We start from the raw sequence: 5,000 nt of genomic DNA on the forward strand, positions 1-5,000 counted from the left end.
TTTTAACCTACAAGACAGCTCTCTCGGCAGTCATGTAAATGCCACGTGACACAGTAGCTTAGAAATTCAAGCATACCTCATCAGAAAACCAAGAACCCTTTCGAAGGGAAAATTTGTATGAAAATTACTTTTCACCTGCTCTAATACATCACGAAAGTAAAATCTGAGTAAGATCGATAGTTTTGCAGTTTGAATTTTAGTGACCTCATGTGAAAACCAACAATAGAAAATTTTAAGCAATATTGCTTCTCCGAACAGATATTTTACAGAAAACATTCCTTGGGTGTCCTGTTACGTTGACGGTTTCCAAAGTGTCTGTTGTCTGTCTTTTAAAAGAGAGAGGTGTCCTTCCTATATCCTTACAGAGAGTATAGTCACAGTAAAATGACTCCCGATAAAACGACAGGGACCAACACCAGGTGTTTGTCTTAAGATAGATTTCCACTGACGCGTTTTTGGCTAAAACAAAGTGCCGAGCTTAAACGAGAAAGGGAGCGAGCTTCAACCTCTACAATTAAGAGCAACCTTTCATGCATTGCCTCTATTTTATTTGCGAACGTAAATTTTACGCACGTACTGCATGTAAAAATTACGCGACACTGGAAACCAACCCTTAAAGAGGTGTCCGTTAAAAGAGAGCTGACTGAATTGTTTAGTGGTGCGGGGTAAAGAAACAAACTTTTCACCCGCTATCAATTATTATCGTCTCCTTAATGCACCTTTCCATTGTTTTGAACCGGTTATTATTATCAATAACTTGGAGAGCAGGTCATTGAGGTGGAACAGGTGGTCATTATTAGGAATAATTACCTACTGTTTCACTTCAGTGGCAACAATAATGCAAGATAATGACCAAGCATTATACAACAAATAGCCTGAAAGGTTTGGTCCGAATGATGAAAATAACTTGTTTTCACTCCAAGGCCATTCTGTTTTATAGAGGTCGGTTGCATGAAATTAAAGAGCGTTTTGTTTTTACAATCAAGTCAGGAAAAGCGTACTCTCCAAAATTCCATTAATGAATTTTTTATTATTATACTTGCATGCGTATTAAATGAGCCGTGAATTCACTCACGATTCAGTTACGAAATTTCTGCCTGAGTTCAGTTTCCTTGAGTTTGATTAAATGTCTTCTAAGAATTTTAATCCATTCAAAGATTTTCAATCTGGATTCGAGTCCCTCTTGTGCTACAATTGAAGAGACTTACACTTTCGTATTGAACATTTGTTGAGCACAAATTTCAATTCTCGGCGCCAAAAGTGACATTTCTGCTAGACTAAAAACGGAACGAAACCAATCCATTTAATACGGCCGTATTCCTTCAAACTATGTTATATCGTTAGTTTTAATCTTAATAACGTTTGCTATAGTTTAGCCGACGAAATTAATTAACCTTTTTCCTCTGCACAGCCCTGCACTGCCCCTCTTCGATGTCACATTTTAGGAATAATATAATGAACGTACTTTAAATAAAATCCATACAGTCTCGTGTATTAAATTTAAGGGCAAGGTTCGGCCAGGTAACCCATTATACCCACTAATACACAACAGAGTGGTACCTATATCTACCAGTGTGTGTCTAAGATCAGCGAGTTCTAGTAGGCCCATGGCACAAGGACTCAACGTTTCTCAAATTTTGTTAGTGTTAAATATTAATCTTGTAAATCAATGTAGCGTATTTGTATATTTATCACAGCTTGTAAGGTATCCTACAATTCAGTCCTCCGACTGCAAAAGGGACATTAAACCAGTGATTAAAGTTCACCCTTGAATTCATTCTGTTTTGTCGGCACTTGCATCCCAAGACGCTTTCTAAGTTTTAAATTAAAGACATGAAATTTCGAAGAGAAATTCGTTTGATTTGAGACCGACGACCAAGAAGCAAAGCAAAGCGATGGAGCAAAAGCGTTTTGACCTTCGATCATTGTCGCCCGTACTCCGTAATCTTTAGTTCAGTACTAGCTAACGGAGTAAAGATCCTTATGGGGAAGGATACTAAGGATGGTCACCCGGGCTGACCACCAAGCACAGGTTTCTACTATGACATTCAATTATATTAATTCAATTATTCAAGTCGCTGAATTCTTTAATAAAGGTGATTCTGGTAGAAAACAGAAGCAATTAATGCAATCCGAAAAAGACGTTGGATAGCGTACATACCTGTATTAGCCACAGACAATACAAGGTTCTTTCAGTTCTTTTCTCCGACAAATACCGCTTCACCTCTATCCTCGGTGACTGTCAGTCGTGTTTTATCTTGTCTCAGTATTTCTTGATACACACCTTTCTTTTGTTATTCAACAACCTACATATTTAACGTGGAAACTCTTTTGAATATTCAACAAACTGAAAGTCCGGGGAGGACTTGACAACGTAGCAGGGAAGAGCGGGGCTGATGAATTGAATTCATAACTATTAATAAATTATGAATTTATCTGTAAAATCCCTCTTTTCAGGGATTTTTATACAGATAAATCCACAGATAAATCCATCGACTGAGGGATTTTATCCAAAAAAATCCAAAAACGAAAAAGTTAATGGAAATTAATTTTCAGAAGAGTTCTCGAATTCAATTTTACTGTCTCTGACGACATAAAATTCATCTTCTAGACCAATTTAAACTTTATTTACAATTTATGTCTCAAAATATCCAGGAAAATAATCGGTTTAGCGAGAAAAATTGACCCCACGTGTTAAAAGTAGCAAACGTCCGGTTTCATTACATCCCTTCAGAAATTTTGAACAGGCGCCTTTCACTTCTTCCTAATCTACCTAGACTCCATGTTTTATTGACCTAACCGTTGGAGACCAATTTTCCTCCGGGTTTTGTACTTACTTTCTATCACTGCGGAATAGCGCTGGCCACAAACGTTTCCTCTTCTTCACCAGTTTTAGGAGATCTAAATTCCCCCAGTCTTTGCCTTGCTAAGCAACGTCTCAGAGCTAACAAACTGCGAGCATACAAAGAGGCATAATTATACCAAACGTGGATCAATTGAGGTTGGGTAGCTGAGCAGCTACCCCTCCCCTAAGTAACAACTTTGTAAGTGTTAATGTTGACTTAAGGGATGGGTAAGTGCTTAGTGACCCAGAAACCCCAGTCTAAATAAACGCACTAAGATTTTGAAAAAACCACATGGTTATTTTTAGCGAGGTTTTCACTGCAGTCGTTGCTAATTTTGTGCTCCAGCATCCTCCAAGGCGAAAAAGGTCAGCTAAAAGTAAGGATGACTGTAATTTATAAAGTTTGTCGACAATACGTACCTGGGTGTGGCTCTGCCATACCCTTTTGTCCCCTGAGAAGCCTTAAAGATTCCTCTGTTGAAATAGAATGGACAAATCAGGACAAATACATTTTTTATATGAAGGTGAAATAACCACAGTGTGATTTGCTATAAATAAAGCATACGACAGAAAGAGATGGTTATGGCCGCCCTCCTAGCCCGGGACTGTGTATCTTGAGATAGTCTGTTCCAGGCGTCATAGGCGTACGGGCCGGGGGGGCGAGGGGGGCTGCAGCCCCCCCAAATTTTGGGCAACTCAGATTTTTTGGGCAGCAAGAGAAAATTTGGGCAAAGCCAGTTTTCAAAGACGTTTCCATGTTTTTTTATTAGTCTAAAGAGAGAAATATTTTCTATTTTAATCTGAAAAAATCCTGAAGTCAGCGTAATAATCCAGTTACTTCATCTCGAGACACTCACAGTGGTTTCCTAGCACGTGATGAGTTTCTGGTTATAGGGAAGGGTATCATTTGTTGATTTACATATGTATAGTTTTTTTTTTGTTGAGCACTGTACTGCACTGCACTAACTGGAATGGGCTCTTTCCAGTCGTGAATTGATTAGAATAAACTTCCGCATATCTTTCTAGAATCATCTCCGCTCGTAGAACAGTGTATGGCAGATAGCATCAGCAACAGTGGGTGTGAAAATGAAGAAGTGGCTGACTAGTACTCAGCTCGAATTACGAGAAGAATTAGGCGCGAAACGTCCCCAGCGGCGAAGAGCGAGGAGAAACGGATGTTTTCGCAGGCTAGAGAAGAATATTAAATTTGTTTAAAAATCTATCAAGCAATAATTTATTAAAGTAGACCGAACTGTTTACAAAACCGCTAACAAGAGCGCCTCGATACATACTAATGAAATCCTTGTCTCTAGCAATCGGCCGGAGCTATCTCGATAATCATATCTTTTACACACGTTTTTAAAAAGATTGAAGCTACCATGAGGTGAAATTGCATGTCAAAAGAGCTTCGTTTTCTACAAATAACGGCCAAATATCAAGATTTTTTTAACCATATTTATAACGATTAAAACTTCATCCCAAAATATCCCAATAACACTCCTATAGATTCCTTTTTAACTTCACGAACATCCAGGCGACTATTGGAGAAAAAAGCTCCCGTGAACAATTTTGTAGGAACAGTTCCCAGTGCCGAGAAATATTGCTGGAAGTAAAATAGACAATGGCGTCATTTCGTTGCTATGACAATTCCGATGTCATTAAAACCCTGCTCATGATAAATTTTCATCTTTACTAGTAATAAAACTGTGGTAGCAATTTTTCCAAATGTTTGTCTATGGCGACGTAGTTATTCTCAAAATTGGGAGGTATTGACCCTGAAAAACTGTCATAGCATCGAGCCACCTTCAAATGCCAGTACGGCCTACATTATTGCATCGTATGGCCCTCGTTTCTTTTCTACTGTTTCGTAAAAATTTGGGCAACTTGCGAGAATTTTTTGGGCAAATGGTTTACCGCCCCCCCAGACAAAAAATTGCCCGTACGCCTATGCCAGGCGTTCAGATCGTGCGTGAGGACGGTGCGAAGAGATGTAAGCAGAAAAAAAAAAACAGTGAGGGGGTGGGGTAGGGGTGAAAGCGAGGGAAAGACTGCAGTACCTTTTTTTAAAGAAGAGCTTGTTCCGGTACACCAGAATATACGCGATTCTGGTATACCCTATGATTGGTCGATTTTGACAGCTCTTGTCAGCACTCGG

The 5,000-nt window shown here is 39.0% G+C and overlaps 1 protein-coding gene and 1 pseudogene across 1 annotated transcript in view; both read right to left on the minus strand.

The window, feature by feature from the left end:
* The window catches only part of LOC140926779 (uncharacterized), a 16,734-nt gene extending 14,459 nt beyond the window's left edge, over positions 1-2,275 (minus strand). Inside the window, exon 1 of the mRNA XM_073376474.1 lies at positions 2,162-2,275. The gene's annotated coding sequence lies outside the window, so the exon portion shown is untranslated. The remainder of the gene's footprint in view (positions 1-2,161) is intronic.
* LOC140925927 (uncharacterized) overlaps positions 1-5,000 on the minus strand; it is a 227,480-nt pseudogene that overhangs the window by 103,091 nt on the left and 119,389 nt on the right.

The sequence above is a fragment of the Porites lutea genome, chromosome 2 (genome assembly GCF_958299795.1).
Source record: "Porites lutea chromosome 2, jaPorLute2.1, whole genome shotgun sequence".
In the NCBI taxonomy this organism is placed as follows: Eukaryota; Metazoa; Cnidaria; class Anthozoa; order Scleractinia; family Poritidae; genus Porites; species Porites lutea.